Source organism: Cervus elaphus, chromosome 15 (genome assembly GCF_910594005.1).
Source record: "Cervus elaphus chromosome 15, mCerEla1.1, whole genome shotgun sequence".
Taxonomy (NCBI): domain Eukaryota; kingdom Metazoa; phylum Chordata; class Mammalia; order Artiodactyla; family Cervidae; genus Cervus; species Cervus elaphus.
The window spans coordinates 49,404,099-49,427,904 of record NC_057829.1 but is presented as its reverse complement, the minus strand read 5'-3'; positions in this window follow the sequence as shown (position 1 = coordinate 49,427,904).

Sequence of the window (23,806 nt, the reverse complement as noted above, 5' to 3'; positions counted from 1 at the left end):
ACTGAACTTAACTCCACTGAAGCAAAAAGCAGGAGGGTTTTAAGCACTGAAAAGTGGAAAAGTACTGAAGATGTTGGGAAGACTGGGAAGGGGTTGATTATAAGGATGTATTGAGCACATTGTGTTTGCAAATTAGGCCATCGGGGCTTGTTAATCGTTATTTATTGATGTTAGGCTCCTACCCTCTTATGGAAACTGAAAGATAGGAGTATTTTCTCCTTCAGTGCTGACATTTCAAAGAAACAAGTCCTCAGGTTCTTGAGAAAGACATATCCTGGATTGTAAAACTGGATAAAAGCTGGGAGGATATTTACATATATTCCAAAGAATCTGGGAAAGAACTTAAAATTGCAAGCTTTCTAAATAATTAATAAATGCCCTATAAAAAGGGAGTCAGGGGTCTATAGTCCAAAAAAAGTGTATCTAAAATGTAGGCACATTGAGGAGAATATTAAGGAATGCAGGTCAAGGTTTACTGCACACTGAAGCCCATTCTGTTAACCACATTACTTTTTTTATCATTTTCAATGGTCCTCTGCTTGTGTTAGGAAAACAAATCTCTGCTCTGTTTGAAAGTAAGTTAGAAGAAGCAGTGTCCTCAGGACATGTGTGAAGCTGAGTCAGGTAGATTGCTTCTCAAAGGTATGGAAAATCTTTTGCCTCAAATTCAGAGGAAATGACCTCTTTTAAACACCTTTTATAGAAGAAAGATTGTTCACTTTTATTTTTAAGTAATAAATCATCCTATCTTTAAAAATATAAGAAAAAAGCTTTGTGTTATTTTAAGGATAAGCTATAAAAATATTTTTTAAAAAAATAAACAAAACCCTTGGAGACAGCGTTGACAACTGTTCTAAAGGATTGTTAATTGAGGGAATCCTCATACCCTCAGAGGACTAGTTTTCAAATTTGGCCGCACATTGGACTCACTGGGGAACTTTAAAAAGTACCAATACCTTGGTGCCATATGCAGAGATTGTTATGCAGAGATTGTTGCTTAATTGATTTAGTGTGAAGCCTGGGAATGGAATTTTAAAATCTCCCTATGTGATTCTAATGTGCAGTCAAAGTTGAGAACCACAGTCTGAGAGGGATAACCTCTAGAATCCTAGAAAAATTGTACTTGGAGCATTTTCTCTTGCGTAAAAACATTTGGCAAAGCCAATTTATCCCCGAAAAGTATTGTGAATTGTACTTTTTTCCTGTTCCTCTGTGGTCCCAGCGCTCATCTAATGAAGCAATTTAGCCCAACCAGCAAGCAGTGTGTTTGGCCCAACCTTATAATAATTCAAGTGGGGATCATATGACCTAGTTTTAGTTATTACATAACTTTTTATAACTCACATGTAGTAGGATCAATGGACATGGGTTTCGGTGGACTCCCGGGAATTGGTGATGGACAGGGAGGCCTGGCATGCTGCGGTTTATGGGTTCGCAAAGAGTCGGACAGGACTGAGCGACTGAACTGAACTGTAGTGGGAGATTTTTCTACCATTTGGTCCATGATGATTATTAATAAGATAACATATTTATTTTTCTCTGTATAAACAACTGATCTATTATAGACAGAAATAAAATATCATCCAATAATTCAGAAAATTAGGTTCCAACTTTATATCTACTTTTCACTGAATAAAACTTTAGAAGATGATATTTCCTCATCTTAAATTTCTTAGAACCATAGCAAAATGAATATTCTCAAAGACCACTCTGTACTATATTACATTTCGAGAACAAACTGATTTTCAACTAGTTCATGGTTAATTAATAGCATTTAATTGGAGACTTCTAATGCATGCAAGTACAGAGGAGTAGATTTCATGACATTAACTTAAGGCATTTTCCCCAAGGACTCAATTAAATATCAGCCAATGAAAAAAAGTTAATCGCATTTCAAGTATTTCTTTTTGTGATCATATTTTATATACTTAATATTTCAAAATCAATCAACTTTTCTTTTGAAGGAGACTAGATTTGCATTTTAAGTGAGAGTCAAACCAGTTTCGCCAACGGATTGTCCTCTTAGTTTTTTCAGAACACTTTTTTCAGGGCTCAGCAGAAATCAAACTTGGGTGAAAAACTCCCAATTCCAGCTCAGCATCAACCTGCAAGTGCTCTTGTTGTTTGCCTCGCCTTTTCAAATGGGATTATAAGCTTCTGTTTCTGGATGATGTCTTGATAGTTTTATTAACTGCATTGTGCATAGAAGTAGGCACAGAAAAAAAAAATTTTTTAATCTTTTTTGATGAATTTTGTATATCTCCCTTACCAGACTAATAAATCTACTTCTCATATCATACTGCATTAGACATTCAGGGTCTAATTCTCACCCATCCTCCCCTTCGGAGTCTTATCAAATAAAATATACATTCAAAAAAACTGAAAAGGCATAGATAGGATACATAGTTGCTCAAATATCAACATAGATTTTTTTTTTTCCTGAAAAAGAGCTAACAAGTAGAACATGGTTTAGGCTTGAGGCCAAATTAAATTTGTATTTCTTCTGACCTTTATGGGAGATCAATTTGTACAAAAACTGCCTCGATTGCTTCCATTTAGGTAGAGAAGCTGAGAGGGAGTTAGGAAAGTAGGAAGGAGTAAGAGAAAGAGATGGAGAAGGAGAGGCAGAGAAAAATGCCAGAAATCTAATTGCTGACAAGAACCAGAGGAGAATCTGAACATTGGGCAGATCAAAGACCAAGCCGCATTTTCTGCCACTGAGGTGTGATATCCTAGAGGACCAGTAAAGTAAGCAGTAACAGATAGCAGAATGTTACCAATCTAATTGGCTTTTCCTTTTTCCTGTGCTTAAGAAGCAAACTAAAAGTATTCAATCATCTGCTCTCATCCAAAGGACATGTGCGTGCATGCCCAGTCATATTTGACTCTTTGGACTATAGCCCACCAGGTTCCTCTGACCATGCAATTTTCCCAGCAAGAATACTGAGTGGGCTGCCACTTCCCACTGCAGGGGATCTTCGAAATCCAGGGATCAAACCGGCATCTCCTGTGTCTCCTACATTAGCAACTGGATTCTTTTACCACTGAGCTACCCCTGGGAAGCCCTGAAAGGACATACAGAGGACCATTAAATAAAACATATTTGTCCCTTTGGAATTATTATATGATAAGAAAAATACAGAAGTTTCCAAAGAACCAGTTTGCTAATTGCTTAGGAAAAAAGACATATTAAAGTAATTATTTGAAATGCAAATAACAAATGCTTATATGTCAAGCTTACAAGGGTAAGACTATACCCAAATATGATGTGGATTAATTGAATTTTCTACAGTTAAATTTTCTACATAGTAAAAGGAATAAGGTTATTATAAATTAGGAAATGAAAAAAATGGAGACGACTTTATAAGCAATCTGATGTAGGGAAATTAAGGTTATTTTTTAAAACCAGATCACACTCTGAAGTGACAGTCTGTTCTCAGTATAATCCTTAAAATAAAATGTTACAAGTTACCAAGAAAGTAATTAAGCCAAAGAAAAGAAATAAAGAATTAGGGAAACATCATCTCACCAAGACTTCAATATGCCAAGTCTTAAATCTGACAGTGATCTTTCTTAAAACCCCCAAGAATTTAATACAATTAAATGTCCAGGTTAATTGTCTTATCTCTGAATATATTAAAAGTTAATGACAAGACATTTATCTTATCATGTCAGTGGTTTTCTAAAAATATTGATTTCACTGGAAATTTTACCTCTCAGTTTAGAGACCAAGCCTTTTGTGAAATAGTCCTTGAACCACCAAATCCTGTTTCACTTCTCTTCCTATGCTTCCAATCTTAGTTACTTGATCGAATGCTCTACATTACTAGGCTTCTTCAGGAGTGCCATGCTCATCATTGCTTTAATAGCTAGCATAATACCTGCTACAAAATGTGTTTTAATCACTAAATATAAATGGATTTCTCCACATTATAAAGCACAACAGTTGTCATACTATACATCACATTTCTCCTTTCTTTCACCTAGAAGTAAATAAACAACTTTAAAAACAATGTAAATAATCAATATCAAGTTGGATAAAGAAGAGAGTAGGGCCTTTCTTTGTGGCTCAGGGGTTAAGATTCAGTGCAGATGGTGTAGGTTCAATCCCTGATTGAAGAACCGAGATCCCATATGCCACCACAGTGCAGCCAAAAGAAAATAAAGCTCTGTTTCTTGATGGAACTGAAAAAAATTAAAATTTAAAAATAAATTAGAGAGTAAACATTTAATTAAAGATATAAAACTTTTGTTAACTTGAGTTTCCTAGAACAACTTCTGTCTGAACAAAACTAGATGTATTAATAATAAGCTTTTAGTTATTGTTTTATTTTTAATAATAATAGCAATTATTATCTGGAGAAGGCAATGGCACCCCACTCCAGTACTCTTGCCTGGAAAATCCCATGGACTGAGGAGCAGGTAGGCTGTAGTCCATGGGGTCGCGAAGAGTTGGAGACAACTGAGCGACTTCACTTTCACTTTTCACTTTCATGCATTGGAGAAGGAAATGGTAACCCAGTCCAGTGTTCTTGCCTGGAGAATCCCAAGAATCAGAGAGCCTGGTGGGCTGTCGTCTCTGGGGTTGCACAGAGTTGGACATGACTGAAGTGACTTAGCAGCAGCAGCAGCAGCAATTACTATCCTCAGGAGTAAAATTAAGCTAGAATAAAACTTCATTATTTAGCTCAGTGTACATGAATTTCCAAAAAAACTATTTTCAAAATTTAGGCTTATTTTAATATAAAACCATTTTTAAGATAATTGTAATTCATTTCATAAACCAGAGGAAAAGATAATGTTTAGCGTAGGTGTTTTTGAGAACAAATCCAGGAAAAAAGTTTATTCTTGAGAAATTATTAATAATTTGAGAATTTGAGGCCAAGAAGCAAGAGTGAGATTAGGGCAGTGAAATAGCCAATATAAGATTGCATTTCTAAGTTGCCCATAGTGATAGTTAATTTGTTGCTTGATCACCAAGACCTCTATAAATGGCTTATAAAGTGTACCTCAGAAATAGTTGTTCAAGGAAGAAAGGACATAGGTTTATCAATTGATTCCTGCTCTCCATTGGTCAGATGTTGTCCTAGGGGTGTTAACTGTCTAACAATTCCAGCTTGTTCATGAGTGAAGGCTAAGCACATTCCCAGGATTCAGACTGGCTAGAACATCATAAAAGCCTCTGGTCAAAAAGCACTGTACCTGCTCCAGACTAGCCAAGCCTAGTGAGCTAGTTGCCATAGCTACGAGTGGAATAAGAGGTGAAACCACAGGGATTTAGAGTGACACAAAAGGAATAACCAATGCTAGTAGCTAGCTTCTAATTCAAGTCTTATTTTTGTTTACTTTCTTTGTTTTCTGTCTCTACAGAATTTTCTGAACTCTGAAAACAATTTTCATTTTCTTTTATATTTCTTGCTTGCCCCTACATCAAACTATCTTTCCTATCTTGCTTCTTCTATGACTTTTTATATTTTGCTTTATTATTGTCATTGCTATGATTATATCATTTCCCGTTCATAAACGTCTCTTGAAGGTCTTTGTTGTTTAGTTGCTAAGTCACATCTAACTCTTTTGAGAGTCCATGGACTTGGACTATAGCCTGCCAGGTTCCTCCGTCCATGGGACTTCCCAAGCAATAATACTGTATTGGATTGTCATTTCCTTCTCAAAGGGATCTTCCGCACCCAGGGATCAAACCTGCATCTCCTTCATTCCTGGCTGTTATTTTATCACTGAGCCCCTTGGGAAGCCCCTCTTGAAAGTTTGTGCAATTAGAAATATATGTATACTAGCAGAGTTAAAGACATACATGCAAACCAAGACAACAAAATGGAATATAATGTAATCACTTCAAGAGTATGTCCAAACAAATATGAACCAACTTGAAAAGTGCTTTTATGCTAATGTATAGATCATAAATAATTCTAGCCCATTGATGAAAATGATTATTCATCCTATAACCTTCAATGGAAGAGGGTTTTTTTTCCCTAATCTTTTTGAAGAGAAATATTGAAAGAAAGTTACCTGAAGCTGATATATCAGTTACTTTGGTATTACCCACTTAATTGTAGTGCATTTTATAGTAGCCCTCAAAAAGACATGTCCAAGTCCTACCTCCAATACCTGAGAATGTAACCTCATTTGGAAAGAGAGTTTTCAGGTATAATCAAGTTAAGGATCTCAAGAAGAGCTCATTGTGAATTAGTCAGGTGAGACCTGAATTCAATGTGTCCCTACAAGCAAAGGAGAAGACTCTATAGAAGAGGAGAAATACTGGGGAAAGGTATGTGAAGCTGGAGACAGAGACTGACATTATGCAACTATAAGCTACGGAACATCAGAGATTGCAGGCAGTCGCCAGAGACTAGGATGGTAGAGTATGGAGTATTGAGTAACGTGGAGTATGTAGTAGTAGCATGGAGTAAGCGCCTCAGAGCCCCTGGGAGGAATTACCTTACTGACACATTGATTTCAGACTGCCAGTCTCCACAGCTGGATGATAATAAATTTCTGTTGTTTTAAGCCATTCAGATTGCAGAAATTTGTCACAGGAATTCAGTAGATTAATGGAGAGAAAATGGGTCACAAGTGTTCCAAAAATAATTACAATTTGCTATTAAATACATTAACAAATCCCCTTTAAAGTGAATTACCCTAGATGCATCTTCAAAATAAAACTTGATTTGGCCAGTATAGAAATTTATGAGGATTTTTAATACAGTTTGACCGATGGCAAAATTGATGCCTGGAATGGTAAAGGGACTACCCATTTATAATGAAATTATTTTAAATTGCAAATGTAATTATCAGCATGTAATTAATAGACTTAATTGTTTTACACCTATGTACTTATGAGAATGTGTGGGTTATGTGAGAGTTGAATGTGAGACTGAGTTAGTAGAGTCACTCTATTACCATTTCTTTATCAATATCTGGCCTTTGGTTTTTCCAAGATTTGAAAAAGTGATGGAATGTCTTCATAATTTGTGTGTGTGCATGCGTGCATGTTCAGTTGTTCAGTCGTGGCTGACTCTTTACGATCTCATGGACTGTAGCCCGCCAGGTTTCTCTGTACATGGAATTTCCCAGGCAAGAATATTGGAGTGGGTTGCCATTTCCTACTCCAGGGGATCTTCCTGATCTAAGGATCTAACGCACATCTCCTACGTTGACAAGTGGATTTTATACCACTGTGCCACATGGAAACCCACATAGAAAACTGTACTTTTCAAAGTAATAGTATTATTTTACCCATCTTTCTTATTGATTCTTATTGAATGGCAATCGGTAAGACTTCTAAAGTCGTCTAAAGAATGAAGACGTAATATATAGAACACGGTGACTTATGTGTACCGAGCATGCTCAGTTCCTCAGTCATGTCCAACTCTTTGTGACCCCATAGACTGTTGCCCACCAGGCTCCTCTGCCCATGGAATTTTCCAGGCAAGAACACTGGAGCTGGTTGCCATTTCAGACTCCAGGGGATCATCCCGATCCAGGGGAATGAACTCATGTCTCTTGCCGCTCCTGCATTAACAGGCAGATTCTTTACCACCATGCCTCCTAGGAAGCCCCACTGGTCTAGAAATATGAGTATTAGTTGCTTCAAAGGCAAACAACCAATGTGAGGTGCAGTGCTCTTGGCAAAAGACAGTTCATTTAAGTTTCAGTTAACATTTCTAGTTGTTATTGGAAGTCCTCAGAGCTCATGTATTCATTAAACCCATGGAATAGTTGTACAAATCTCTTATCCTAAAATACATTTAACTCATGAAGTTAAATGATTAATACGGAGAAGTTACCCATGGTCAATGTACTTTAAACAATCATATATTACAAGTTAACTTATTTTTTTTTTCTTGGAGTTAGCATTAGGAAAGATAGCCAGTATTTGATTTAAAGCTTGCCATTTATATCAACTTTATGTAGTTAGCACCTTACATTCAAGAGCTCAAAATTATTTCCATGTCCTCAAATTATCAGCATTTATTTTCCATATTTTGTAGTAGGTTCATATAGAGATTATTTATCTTCATCTTTGTGTATATGTGCTTACATTTCTTTTATATGTTTTATTCTGAGAGCTTCTGTACTGTGGTTTGTTTTCCTAAAGGAACCCATGAGCAGACCCTCCTGTTACATGCTCTGTTAGTTAGGCTCTGGGCGTGCAAGGATGAGATTGAATTCCACCCTCACTCCAGGATGCATTCTACCCACAAACAACCACACTGAGTACTCAATTTGTCTCTTGATGACTTGATACCCTCTCAGAAGAAAATGTCTGTAGATCAGTATAGAGTAATCTGAATACAAGTGTGGGGTATTATTGCACTCAGAAATGCCAAATTTTAACTTTGAAGCTGCTGCATCTTTGCAGTGCCTTATTAAGTTATTAAAGATTTTTACAGAAGTTTGGCAAGAATGGAGATAACTTAAATAATATTCCACCTTACTGAATATATAAATTATTTTATTATCACAAATATATTTAGCTCAATTATAATATTTACTTTTGGTGATTAATATGTCTGAGATTAAATGTGATATTCATCAACAGAAAATATTTTGGTGTGGCTCTCGAAGTTTGACTTTAGAATCAGGAGTCCAGATTCAAATCTTCTCTTTCCTGTTCGTCACCCATGTAAGGATGGAGGAAATTGCCTAAGTTCTTCATCCTCAGAAAGTAAACCTACTCCCTATGTCTCAAGGTATGTCATAAGGATAAATTAGATAAACAGGATCAAATGCTTATGCTAAAGCCAAATGCATAACACATGCTGAGTAAATAGTGAGAATGGAAGTGTGGCTTGGCACTTTCTTTTTTGACACTAGGGAACCAGAAATAGGAGAAAAGATTATCATTATTTTATTCAGAAAAAGAAGTTCAAGTTCAATTCAGTCACTCAATCATGTCCAAGTGGCTCCATTGGACTGCAGCACGCCAGGTTTTCTTGTCCATCACCAACTCACGGAGCTTACTCAAACTCATGTCCATCAAATCGGTGATGCCATCTAACCATCTCATCTTCTGTCATCCCCTCCTCCTCCTGCCTTCAATCTTTCCCAGCATCAGGGTCTTTTCAAATCAGTCAGTTCTTCACATCAGGTAGCCAAAGTATTGGAGCTTCAGCTTCAGCATCAGTCCTTCCAGTGAATATTCAGGACTGATTTCCTTTAGGATGGACTGGTTGGATCTCCTTGCAGTTCAAGGGACTCTTAAGAGTCTTCTCCAACACTACAGTTCAAAATTATCAATTCTTCGGTGCTCAGCTTTCTTTATAGTCCAACTCTCACATCAATACATGACTACTGGAAAAATCATAGCTTTGACTAGATGGACTTCTGTTGGCAAAAATGTCTCTGCTTTTTAATATGCTATATAGTTTGGACTAGAAAAAGAAAAAGAAATTTAATATAAAAGAAAAAGAAACAATGTAAAATCAGATCATGCATTCCATCTCATTGTGGTTTTGATCTGTATTTCTCTAGTGAATTTGAGCATCTTTTCAGGTGCTTATTGGTCACTTTTATACCTTATTTAAATGTCTTTAAATGTCTATTCAAGTATTTTTCTCATTTTGTTTTGTTTTTGCTGTTGTTGAGTTGCACCCACAGATGATTCTGATGGAAGGCAAAGTGGATTGAGAAGATGAACCCTTCATGGAGTGTTAAGGGTCCTCTGTGAGGTGGCCCTGACCACCTTCTGTCTCAATTTCTGCTTTTCCCAGTAAGAATAATCTAGCTATGTGTTTCCATCTTCTGGCCTTTGTTTCTACCATTCCAACAACTTGGACAGTTGAAGCAGAAAGAATTTTTCATGTCTTCTTAAGAACCACCCTCCTCTGTATCCTAAAGAGAGGATTCTGGTATCTCTGTAGGTCAGAGTGTACCTTGCATTTCTGGCCGCACTGGTGGCACGTGGTTGAGGCTTGCCTGATCTTAGTGCTCTAATCACTTTTGTATCAGGGTTGGCTCAAGAGATGGACATGAGATCCAAGCCATTCTGTGTACTATTAAAGAAGTTCCTCTTTCCATTTGGCTTGCCTGGCTTCTTTCTTGACAGTGTAGACTATGTGAAAGAAGAGAGAAAAAAAAAAAAAGGTTAACACATAAATATAAGACAAGTTAAGACAAGGGAAGTGAAGAGAGAATGCTAGGAACATAGAGGATGATACTATTCTTTGGGTCTCTGAATCCAGCCACACTTGATACTCAATTCCCCCACTGGATATGCCAGGTACTTAAGCCAAAACAGTCCCTTTTGCCAAAACTGGTCAGAATTCCGTTTTTTATCACTGGAAACAGAGAAATGTCTCACTAATGCAAACTGCCCTTCACAGTTCTTGTATCTGTCCCTCCATGCTTCAGCCCACTCGCACTTAAGCCTTTCATCCCATCCAACACAGAAATGACCTCTTTTCTTTCATGCCTGGCCCAAAGGACTCTTTCCTCTAGGGATCTCCAGTAGTCAGGGAGCAGGGAGATGGCTTGCTAAGTGTTTTGATGCCCAAGCGCCTGCTTGCCCTGTCCCTTAAGACTGTATTATACACTCCCTGTCTATACCGTGTGTAACAGCATGCGTCTCTATGAGAAAATAATCCTTGTGGTGGATGGGGTGGGCTTGACAGGGAGATACCCAGCATCTACACCTCCCCTCCCACACCTTGGGGTGGTGTCCAGGCAGAAACTCAGCCCCAGCTAAGGAATACCAGGCCTGCAGAGACTTACAGAGGGAGGGAGTGCAAAGGTGAGGAATGGCAGAAAACATGACCTGGGGTCTCCTTGTTGCAGGTTTTGAGAGTGTGGCTTTTTCCTTTTGGAGCTCTGCTCTCCCTAGAGCATTTCCTAGCCCCACCCCAGGAAATGGAAGCTGCCCACACTCCCCACTAACCCCCCGCAGTGTTGGAAAGAGCCAGGCTGCCCCCATAAGGGAGCCACTGGCCTTTATATTTCCATCCTGCCTGGTGCCTGGTGATGGGCTTGTATCACAGGATGTGCTCAGGTACAACTTGCTCATGGACAATCTTTCTTTAGAAATTTTTATTTGAAAAATGAAGTATTTCTTTACCCTAGGCACAAGTTTTTATGTGCTACAAATTAATATATCCATCAATCGTATGGAGCCTGTATTGTTTTTGCTGGCGCCGTTTGGAAGTCTTGTTTTGTGCTTGCACTATTAATTCAGGGAAGTTCAGGTCCATTTCTCCAGTAGTGCTTCTACAGTCCTGCTTCTGCCTCTTGAATTACTCTCAGCATCTAGAGTACAGCCTGTGAGAAATGCTCGAAAGGCGTGAAACTGATGATAATGGCTAACATTTACAGAGGGCCTATAGTATGAATCGGGTACTAGTTTAAGTACTTTACAAGTGTTATTTCATTAAGAGTTGATATTGAGGCAGAACCCAATTTTGTGAGCTACAGTCATGTGTGGACTGTAACCTGCTCACCTAGTGCTCATCATTCCCTCAGAAAGTACAGTGAGCTGCCTCTAGGAGCCTGTGGGTCTATTTCCAATTTTGTTTATTCCAGTTTCACTTGTTATGATAAGGATGCAATCTAATTAAATATGATGCAAGCTGATATGAAGGAATATGAAGGAAATAAGAATGAATCATTGTTTCTACAATATGTGAATCAAATGCTTTAGAAACTCTTGATAAAGGTGATGGGGGCTTCCCAGTTGGCATTAGTGGTAAAGAATTTGCCTGTCAATGCAGGAGACATTAGAAATGCAGGTTCTATCCCTGGGTCAAGAAGACCCCCTGGAGGAGGGCATGGCAACCCACTCCAGTATTCTTGCCTGGGAAAGCCCATGGACAGAGAAGCCTGGTGTGCTACAGTCCACAGGGTTGCAAAGAGTTGGAGATGACTGAAGCGACAGCACACACAATAAAAGTGAGTCATTTTAATAAACACGGCTATAGCTTTGTGTTATAGCGTGAAGTCAGGGAACCTGATTCCTCCAGCTCCATTTTTTCTTTCTCAAGATCGCTTTGGCTACATGGAGTCTTTTGTGTTTCCATATAAATTGTACAATTTTTTGTTCTAATTCTGTGAAAATTGTCATTGGTAATTTGATAGGGATTACATTGAATCTATAGATTGCTTTGGGTAGTATAGCTATTTTCACAATATTGATTCATCCAATCCAAGAACATGGTATATCTCTCCATCTATGTTGTCTTTGATCTCTTTCATAAGTATTTTAGAGTTTTCTGAGTACAGATCTTCTGCCTCTTTAGGTAGGTTTGTTCCTAGGTTTTTTATTCTTTTTGTTGCAATGGTAAATGGGATTGGTTCCCTAATCTCTCTTTCTAATCTTTAAACATTGCTTTCAAATTAGATGTGGGGAAAGCAGCTACCAAGGTCAAGAAAAACTTTCCATGGGATTTTGCTGAAAATGTGAGGACAATTTAGCCCTCGAAATTGGCTTCTGGAGTGTTGGCCCTGTTTTGAATTCGTTTTTGATTACTTACCACAGGGCAATTCTTGAGGCCAAGGGTCATTTGCAACCCCTCCAGCTTGTGGATATTAAATAGGTAGAGGAGATGGTTTTAAACTTGTCATTATGAGAAATGGCCACCGGGCAGCAGCATTTCTTCATTCCCCACTCTGGTCACTCCCAGAACTACCGCCTTAGAGAAAGTTGTGATTTGGGGTGGTAAATTAGAGTGAATAATAGCCTGAGCAAACACCCAAGCACTTGTATCTCATTCCGTCTTCTCCTTTACCCTGCATCCCCACCCCCAGAGATTACAAGTCCTACAAAAGTGCCACACTAAATTCAAGATGTATCACTGTCCTAAATCACAGAGGTCTGAATGCAATAGAATAGGTATTCCTGTTTTTCTTTCCTTTTTAATATAATTTTTTTAATGTAATGTAGTTCATATACATTGTTGTGTCTGTTTTCATTCTGCAGCAACTTGATTCACTCATACTTATACCTGTACTTGTTTTATTCTTCGGATTCTATTCCCACATAGTTTGTTACAGACGTGCAGTAGAGTTCTCTGTGCTTATCCACTAGGTTCTCATTGATTGTCTGTTCAATGAAATCTGTGGTTCTGTGTTCATCCCAACCTTCTAATTTCTTCTCTTCCCATCCTCAACTTTCTATTTTGGGAGTTAATTTATTTTCAAAGTCTGTGCGTCTGTTTTTGTTTGGCAATTAGTTCATTTGTATGAGTTTTCGAGTCCATTTGTGAGTGATAACACATGACATTTGTCTTCCTCTGTGTCACTATTTGAATTTAGTGTGGTGTTGCTGCAACACCATGTTGCTGCAAATGACATCATTTTCTTCTGATTTCTGGCTGAGTCATAGTCCACTGAATATATATAGCACGTCTTTTATCTCTGTTCATCTGTGGATGGACATTTCCATTGTTCCCATGCTTTGGCTATTATACACACTGCCCCAGTGACTACTGGGATACAAATGTCTTTTTGAAGGATAGTTTTCTTCAGATATATACCCAGCCAAGAGTGGGATTGCTGGATCTTGATGTGGCTCTATTTTTCCTTTTTGAAGGAACTTCCCTACTGTTGTCCATAGTGGATGTTAGCATTCCCACCAGGGCATAGTAGGGTTCTTTTTCCTTTAAGCTCTCTTTATTATTTATTGTATGTAGTTTTTGATAACTGGTGCCAAGGGATACCTGGTCGTCAATGTCATTTCTTTTTGATTTGCATTTCTCTAATCATTGGGCTTCCTTTGTGGTTCAGTGGTAAAGAATCCACCTGCCAATGCAGGAGACGTGGGTTCAATCCCTGGTCCAGGAACATCCCCTGGAGATGGAAATGGCAACCCACTCCAGTATTCTTGCCTGGGAAATCTGATGGACAGAGGAGCCTGGCAGACCAAAGTCCATGGGGTGGCAAAGACTTGGACTTGACTGAGTGACTAAACAACAATAAGGCAACTATGAAAGTCAAAAAAACCCAGTTGTGGATTTTCTTGTGGTTACCCTGCCCTTAAGTTGCTTGTTTTCCAGGGTCTCCTGGTTTTAGCTTCACTCTAAGAGAAACCAAGTTGAAAATCAAGAATATGCATTATAAATATGACTTATGCAAAAACGCTGATACAGAATTCCACCCAGTGGCTCACTCTCAAATGAAGGCCTGAAACCTACATCAAAGTGTGTTTACTAAGTGTCCTTTCAGCTAGAAGCTGTAGAGGATTCCCCAGTGGTCCAGTGGTTAGGACTCTGAGCTTCCATTGCAGGGGGCATGGGTTTGATCCGTTGTTAGGCAGTAAGATCCTGCAAGCCATGAGGCACAGCCAAAAGGAAATATAAGAAGCTGTAAATTGTAAGACTTCATTGTTCCCCACATTAACTGCCTCTTTCAGTTAATCCACCCATAGGCAGCCAGAGGGTTTCAGCCCTAGATCTGTGCAAATTGAAGAGAGGCCAGGTGTCCAACTTTGTCTTTCTTAGGAATGTTCCTGAGGAATTCTCTTGTTTAGTTTCTGTTCCCTTGTCAGGGACAGGGAGTTTCCTGCCCTTCCAGCCCCTCAAGGTGTCCAGGACTGTCAGGCAGCCTGTCGCTTGCAGGCTCAGGTCATAGGAGTATCCCCCATCCACCTCCATCCTGTCCGCAGATGACTCCAGCTGACCCTTGCCACTCCCTTCCCTCTCAGAGCCTCTGCTCATACCCATCTGCCCTGCAGGCACTTATTCAAATCTCTATGCCCTGCTCTTGCACCTTATTTGAGACCTTTGTCAACCTAGAGGAGGGAAGGGCTCCCAGGAAGTGTTGGAAGGGAGAAAAATTGGCAGAAAACACTCATATTAAAAGCCAGGATTTGGATGGGTGGATAAACAAATGTGGTCTATTCGTTGTGAATACTGTCAATGTGTGACTTGTGTTAACCTCTTTATTGTGACTTGATAACAGTTCATAATGCAATATGGTCTGAGGAATTAGTGTTTCCTTTCTGGTTAGTGCTTATTTTATTTGTTTCCTGCTTGAGAAGCCTTCCTAATCTGAGGTCTCAATCCCATTTTACATGGGAATGGACAGTGGTTCAGATACTTAGGTAACTTGGTGCCCAGTTTCCAACCCAGTATGTGCCTCCTGATGATTTGTTTGTTTGTTTGTTTGCTTTGGCTGTGCTGCCTGTGGGTTCCTTTTAAAGACATCTTTTAAAATGTTTTCTTTCTTTATCTATTTTGTTCTGTACTGGGTTCTTATTGCTGCACAGGCTTTCTCTAGTTACAGCAAGTGAGGGGCTACACTCTCATCATGGTACCCAGGCTTCTCTTTGCAGTGATTTTTCTTGTTGTGGGACATGGGCTCTAGAGTGCTCAGTAGTTGTGGCAATGTGTCCTCAGTAGTTGTGGCTCCTGGGCTCTAGAGCACAGGTTCAATAGTTGTAGCCAAAGAGCCTAGTTTTTTCCAGTGCATGTGGGATCTTCCCAGAACAGGAATGGACCTGTGTCTTCTGCATCAGCAGTCAGAGTCTTTACCACTGAGCCACCAGGGCAGTCCCCTCAAGAGGATTTGTCTACATAAGCCAGGCCTCCCAGGGCCAGAGTGAGCCCAGATGATGTCTGCCCCTTCCCAATCCAGCCAGGAACAGGCTGGGCTCCGATGGTCCCCTAAATCCCCCTGGGCTCTGATTGTTGTAGTTATTCTATAACTAAGTCATGTCTTACTCTTTGTAGTCCCATAAACTAAAGCACACTAGGCTTCCCTGCCCTTTACTATCTCCCAGAGTTTGCTCAAACTCATGTCCATTGAGTTGGTGATGGCATCCAACCATCTCGTCATCTGTTGTCCCCTTCTCCCTGCCCTCAATCTTTCCCAGCATCAGGGTCTTCTTCAATGAGTCAGTTCTTCCAATCAGGTGGGTATAGTATTGGAGTTTCAGCTTCAGCATCAATCCTTCCAATGAATATTCAGAGTTGATTTCCTTTAGGATGGACTGATCTCTTTGCAGTCCAAGGGACTCTCAAGAGTCTTCTCCAGCATCATAGTTCAAAAGCATCAATTCTTTGGCACTCAGCCTTCTTTAAGGTCCAGCTCTCACATCTGACCACTGGAAAAACCATAGCTTAGACTATACAGACATTTGTTGTCAAAGTGATGTGTGCTTTTTAATATGCTGTCTAGGTTTGTCAGAGCTTTTCTTCCAAGGAGCAAGTGTCTTTTAATTTCATGCCTGCAGTCATCATCTTCAGTGATTTTGGAGCCCCCCAAAATGAAGTCTGTCACTCTTTCCACTTTGTATCCATTGATTTGCTATGAAGTGATGGGACCAGATGCCATGATCTTAGTTTTCTGAATGTTAAGCTTTAAGCCAGCTTTTTCACTCTCCTCTTTCACTCTCACCAAGAGGCTCTTCAGTTCCTCTTCCCTTTCTGCCACTAATGTGGTATCATCTGCATATCTGAGATTGTCAATATTTCTGGCAATCTTGATTCCAGCTAGTGCTTCATCTAGCCTGGCATTTCACATGATGTACTCTGCATATAAGTTAAATAAACAGGGTGACAATATACAGCCTTGACATACTCCTTTCCCAATTTTGAATCAGTGTGTTGTTCCATGTCCAGTTCTGTTGCTTCTTGACCTACATACAGGTTTCTCAGGAAGTAGGTAAGGTGGTCGGGTATTCCCATCTCTTGAAGAATTTTCTACAGTTTATTGTGATCCACAATGATCCACTGTGATCCACAGCTCGAAGACTTTAGCATAGTCAATGAAGCAGACAGATTTTTTTTTAATTCCCTTGCTTTTTCTATGATCCAGTGGGTGTTGGCAACTTGATCTCCAGTTCTTCTACCTTTTCTAAATCCAGTTTGCACATCTGGAATTTCTCAGTTCACGTACTATTGAAGCCTAGCTTGGAGAATTTTGAGCATTACCTTGTTAGCATGTGAAATGAGTGCAATTGTATGGTAGTTTGAACATTCTTTGTCATTGCCCTTCTTTGAGATTGAAATACAAACTGACCTTTTCCAGTCCCTTGGCCACTGATAAATTTTTCAAATGTGCTGGCATATAGGGTGCAGCACTTTAACAGCATCATCTTTTAGGATTAGAAATAGCTCAATTGGAGTTCCATCACCTCCACTAGCTCTGTTCATAGTGATACTTCCTAAGGCTCGCTTGGCTTCACACTCTAGGATGTCTGGCTCTAGCTGAGTGACCACACCATCATGGTCATCCAGGTCATTAAGTCTTTTTTTGTACAGTTCTTCTGTGTCTTCTTGCCACCTCTTCTTAATCTCTTCTGCTTCTTTTAGGTCCTTGCCATTTCTGTCCTTTATTGTGCCCATCTTTGCATGATATATTCCCTTACCATCTCTCATTTTCTTGAAGATATTTCTAGTCTTTCCCATTCTAATATTTTCCTCCGTCTTTGTATTGTTCACTTAAGAAGGCTTTCTTATCTCTCCTTGCTATTCTCTGGAACTCTGCATTCATTTGAGTATGAATTTGAGTATTCTTTCTCTCTCTCGTTTGCCTTTGGATTCTCTTCTTTTCTCAGCTATTTGTAGGGCCTCCTCAGGCAATCACTTTGCCTTCTTGCATTTCTTTTTCTTGGGGATGGTTGATAACAACCCTCAAATACAATCATCAATGCCCCCTTTAGCCTAGGAATTTTATTCTTCTGTCTAACATGCTGCCCAGAATAAGACTGGCTGGTACGACTTGCGTCTGACTTGTGCTCTGGACATTAAGTCTCCAGGACACAACTGTGACATGATTGTTTTGTGACACCTTCTTGGGCAGATCTCTCTGGAGCTGTAGTCACTGGTCAGGGCCTTCTGGAAAATATGGATTCATCAGAGAGAGTATTTAGCATGACTTTGGCTTTGACGACAATGACAATGGTGATGGTGACGCTATTTAATTGCTGTTTGGATTCCACTTGGACTGAGAGGAAGAGCAAGGATGTGGATGCAATGGGGAAAAATAAGAAGTTGGAGGGCACTTCCTCCTCTTTCCTGAGGTCTCTCTTTCCTGCCTCTTGAGGATAGAGAGTAAACCCAATGGCTTTGGTTAAAGGACTTGGCTTCCTTCTCTGTTTCAGGAAGATCCCCTGGAGAAGGGAATGGCTACCCACTCCAATATTCTTGCCTGGAGAATTCCATGGACAGAGGAGCCTGGTGGGTAGCAAAAAAAAGTCAGACATGACTCAGTGACTAAACAACAACAAACACACTCACAGGGTGCAAGTCTAAGTGATATTGGCCAGGCCCAAGTGTGCCCTGACATAGTGCTAGGGTGGCCCGGCCCTGAGGGATGGCCCCCAGGGAAACAGTAGGAGGGTTACAGAGAACAAATACGGAGGTGCCTCCACCCCCAGCTTCTCCCCTGGTGGCTGGGCCCTCCCACTGGCAGACACGGACCCATGGCTCAGGGGTGAAGGGAACGTGTCCCCACACTGGCTGCACCACAGACTCACAGATGACTTCCAGCAGAGATGGCTGGCCTTTTCACAGGTGCCAGTGGCTGAGTCCAGGCCTGTTCTTCTGGTCTCCTCTGAGGGAAGTCAAGGTCTCAGCAGGGACTTGCCCTGGATGTGACCACGGGCAGGTTTACTTGCCCTGGGGAGCTGGCTGGGAAGCTCTGTAGGGATAGAACTTGAGAGGACCTGGACCTGAACGCACAGAACAAACCTCAGACAAAACCAAAACCACTTTTTGCAGCGGGAGCAGTGCTGGGGGCATAGGAGTCCTGCTTCCCACCCTCATGCTTGCCCCCTCTGAGGTAGACTTGTGCGGCTCCAAAGCCTTCTCCCATTACTGCATCAGCCATGCAGCTTCACGGTCTCTTCCACCCACTCTGGCATCATCACCATTAACGATAACGATAAACATAACAAAAGGGCTTCTCATGTGCCAGTCGCTGTTCTAAGAGCTCTTCTCATCCCTGGAAACATGGAAACTAAAGCACATAGAGTTTAAGAAACTTGTCCTAGATCACACGCCAGTGAGTAGTAGAATCGGGGATCGGACTGAGGCTGCCTGGCTCACCGCACTGTTCAGCTCTTCAGTACCATAAATGACAAATCCTCACACACCTGCTCTCCTAAAGAAACTCAAAGGGACCAGCAGCTGGGTCTGGGGGCAGAGCTGTGGCTCCAAACATCAACCTGGGATTGCATCCCAGCACCAGGGCTTTCCAGTCGAGCAACTCTGGCTAATGATTTATTTCTCTTAGCCTCAGTTACTTTATCTGTAAAATGGGGGTATAATCCTTACTTCACAGTGGCCTGTGAAGATTAAAGGAGATCTCGTCCATGAACATGCACAGCACTATAGACCTCTGGCTATGGTGGACACCTAGGAAATATGGGCTCCTGGCCCTGGCTCTCTTCAGTTTTATGTGTCCTCTAACTCCCCTGTGTGCAGGGCCAGCATCTAGAAACCAGAGATGAGTCTATGCATCCTGCCATACGAGACTCTTACAATGCACACAGTGTCTAAGACTCTATTGCTCAAGGCTGGCGCTCCATGGATGGCCTCTAAAAAACTGTGAGACTATAGGGAAAAACCATGCTTTCCTAGCACTTTCCTGACCACTTGTTTTAGCTGCCTGATGCCCTGCTCTCAATTTCATTCTTCCATCAGATGGCCCTTGGGGACTAGCCTGTCTGTAAGCCCAGGGCACATGTCCTCATTCAGTCATTAGATTCTCCTTCCAGGTTCACCTCTGAATCCCAAAAAGGCTCATCTGGGGACTTACTTATCTTCTTGACCTCCCTATTCAATGGGAAAGTCAGCCAACTAGCCAAAGCAAGAGGGAAATATTTATTAATACCATAAAAATTTAATGCTGATTTAGATTTTCATTTTTATTTTTTGACACCTCTTAAATAGATTGGGAGTTGGGAGAAATACAAGTGTATAGCTCATTGCACTGTGAATATCGCTGATGGCTCTGTTCCTGCTCCAGATAATGGATGGTATTAGAAAATGCTTGGCACGGCCATTTACTTCACACGGCTGCCCTCTTCCTTCCCCTCGTCTTCCTTTCTTCTATGTTTCCACAATGCTGTGTGCTCCTCTCCTAGCACTCCCTGCCTTGATTCCTTGAGGGTGGGCTCATGGCTGACTTTCTTGCCCAGCTTATTCTCCCACCCATCACCACTTCACATTTCTCCCCTCTCTCCTAGCCTTCGACATCTCTCTGGCTCCCTCACACTAGTAAATGACATCTCTTTACACCACATAGTCACAAGGTGGCTGCTGCATCTCCAGTATCACGCCTCCTTTTCAGGCAAAAAGAGGAGGAAGGAGGGAGAGGCAAAGGAACACAGGTGGGCTCTCTTCAGCAAAGCTTTGACCTTTTGTTTAGGAAGGGTTCCTCACTCCTGAAATTTTTGTTACCATTCAGGTCCTTGGACTCTTTAATCCCTAGAAATGCTAAGAGGCCAAATGAGGGATTCAGGCAAGGCTTTCTTGGGACATGTGCTATAGCACCAGGGAACAAAACCAAGTTCTCTTGTTGTTTGATGAAGGGGGAGTGCAAACTGGTTCCTTAAATCCTATGAGTGTGGGGTATATCAGTGGGTTGGGCCAGAGGGGTGGTTTAAGTGGTCTGCTCATTGCTTTGGTGGTGCAATATGTAGGGATTGTGTGCGGGACCCTGCTTTTGCTCTCAGCACCTCAGAAATGATAGTTGGTTTGTGGCCTTTTTGTGTCTTGTTCATGATTGCTCCAGCTGCACATGCATGGAAGTATTTTTAGTCTCTTACAATGTCTTTGTATTTTGTTGTGGGAGTAAAGCCCCCCAAGTTCCAGCCTGTCTCATTTTTGCTTACATTTCATTGGCCAGACATGGGTCACCTATACCTGAGAAGATGAGCACTTTAAGAGGGCACGTGTACACCCCCTCCCAAACCAGGTCCCTTAGACCTGATCTACCTGGAAACCACTCCCCATTCCAAAGAGCCTGAGCTGGGTATCTGAGAGTTCAGTCCCTACTCGGCCACAGCTTCTGGTGGGAACTGTTGAATCCCCAGCCACTGGTGTGAGATCACTCTTCTGCACAATGAAATGTGTGACCTTTTGACAATACAGTGAGCACACTGGGAGCCAGATCCTGGGTTCTAAATCCTATTCCCACATAGAGGACTGGAGGCTCTTTGGGAGACAGGTTGGTCCTAGGTCTGGGGCAGGGTCAGCATGAGGTGGGCCTGGGACATCTTGTGCCAGAAAGATGGATGTGCTCAAAGATTTCCTGAGCAACTGAAACATCAAAAAGCATAATGACTGTAATAGAGCACAAAGAACAGTATATGTGGCGCATTTTGATTATCAAAAAAAGAAAATAGAAAGACAAGGAATAAAAAAAAGGAAGGAAGGAAGAAAAAAGAAAGAAAAAAAGAAACAGAGAGAGAAGCACATGTCCCACCATTTGAGGCAAGCATGACACCTTATAGATGTATTTGTTCATTCCAGGGGTCTCCCAGGTGGCACTACTGGTAAAGAAATAGCCTGCTAATGCAGGAGACTTGAGAGATGCGGTTCAATTTCTGGGTTGGGAAGATTTCCCTGGAAGAGCGCATGGCCACCCTCTCCAGTATTTTTGCCTGGAAAATTCCATGGACAGAGGAGCCTGGCGATGTACAGTTCATGCAGTCACAAAGATTTGGACATGACTAATGCGTTCATTCCAGGGGGTGAGGGAAGCTCTTTCTCAGAGAAGAACATCAGAGCAGAAAGAAAGAGAGAGTCAGAAGGTCGATGACCTGCACCTGTCAGTTATTGATTTAGACCAGGATCATCGGTGGAGGCTAACACCATTCAGTGGGAGGCTTATGGGGACAGGGAAGCATCACCCTGCATATAACATGGCAGTTGAAAAAGCACAAAAGCCCGTCAGGGAGAGATCTAGTTCTCTTTGCACCCCAGTCTTCCATATCCCTCCCTTGGTTCTCAGGAATGGAGGACAGTGAGTCTAGTCACCACGTGGCCCAAGGGGCAGGATCAGTCCATGTTGATGGAGACTGGATCTCTGAGAAATGCCTTCTGACAGAGGTGTTTCCCTCGAGAGCTGCAGGCAGCACCCTAGGTGTCTGTCTCTGCATCTGAGGGGGGGGACCTTGGGTCGGTCTCTGGACCTCCTGGTCCCCTCTCCTGGAAAAACATCCCTGTCAACTCTGAACAGCATATGAATGGTTTCCCAGCCCTTCTTTGTCTTGAGTAAGGTCTGAGATAATCCAAACACTGCTCAGCTGCTGAGGGTTCTGGGAAATTGGGCACTGCCCACAGAAGGTTTTCTGATGGCCGTTGGGAATAAGAATGCTCAGGTCCTGGTGCTAAGTGACAAAAACAAGTTGCATCAATACATGTACTAAAAAAAACACTCACACACACAAGTACACACACACACACACACACTCCACTTGGGTGCTAAAGCATATGTGTGTCAAGCATAGAGGAATAGGAAGGATCTAGCCCACTCTGTTACCACTCCTGGGGAGGTGGCAGGGGCTGGTGATGGTGATATTATCTTTGTGTGCCTGGCTTGGTCTGTCCTCCTATGGGACTTGTCCAGTTAGAAACATAAAAAGGGAAGTCTGGTCTGTCGTGTGTGTTGGGAGGGGAGGCACATGGAGAGGCCAGGGTGTCTGATGTCTCTGTCCTAATCAGGCCTTATCTCAGGAAGCTGTGCAGGTGCAGGGAGGGATTGCCTCCCTTCCACACCAACCATTGCAAATGTAGTGACCTGGTTTACACAGCACATCCTGCCCTTGGGTTCCCTGATGTCCAGCAATCCTTGGCAGCAGGCAGGCTTGTGATTGTTAGCCCATTTTACAGAGGAGAAAACAGACTGACAGTATTAGGTGCTGGCAAGGACATGGAGGAACTGGAACGCCCATAGATGAGTGGAAATATAAAACAGTAAACTATTTTAGAGAAATTTGACCATTTCTTATCCACACTGCCTGGTGTCAGCCAAGGCATCTGTCTCCAAGTGCCCAGGCTTTGGTCTTTGTCCCTACAATCATTGCCCACAGGCAGTGTTTGGGAGACCATGGCCCTGGGGTTCAAAAGAATGAGAGTGACAGTGACCTCCTCCTGAAAGATGTAGTTGGTAGTGATGAGCTGTTTCTGGTAAAGGGACCAGGTCTGCGTGTTCTGTGAGCATGTGAGTTGCAGGGCTGTTTGGGGCCACTGGAAGAGAAAGAGCAGGTCACAACATGTAAACCCTCAGAACCCTGCCAGGGCAATGGGGACAGTGTCCCGTGGACGGTGGGAAGGAGCTGAGTTCCATTTGGCAACCTGGGTTGGGGGGGCTATTGTCTGTGACACCCAGAAGACTTCATTCCAACTTCATGTTGATCTCTAACAATGGGGGCCTGGACATCAGGATCCAGACTGGAAAGTATTTTCATCAGATTCTGAAAGACTAGATTATAAGAAAGATAATAGTTGACACTGATTTTAAAAAAAACATTTATTTATTTATTTTATTTGAGCGTGTTGGGTTTCATCTGTGGCACACGGGTCGTGGTTGCGTTCTGTGAGATCTTTTGTTTTGGCACACAGACTCTCTGGTTGCAACACATAGGCTCCAAAATGCACGACTCAGCAGTTGTGGCACATGAGTCCAGCTGCTCCAGGACATGTGGGATCTTAGTTCCCCAACCAGGGTTCGAACTCATGCCTCCTACACTGCAAGGTGGATCCTCAATCACTGGACCATCTGGGAACTCCCTAATAGTTGATACTTAACGAGCACTTGCTGTTTGTTTGGCAATGACTGAAAGTTTTACCTGTATTTCCCAATTCATCTTTACTATTTTACCTGTTCAGAGAATTCTGAATTCTTCCCT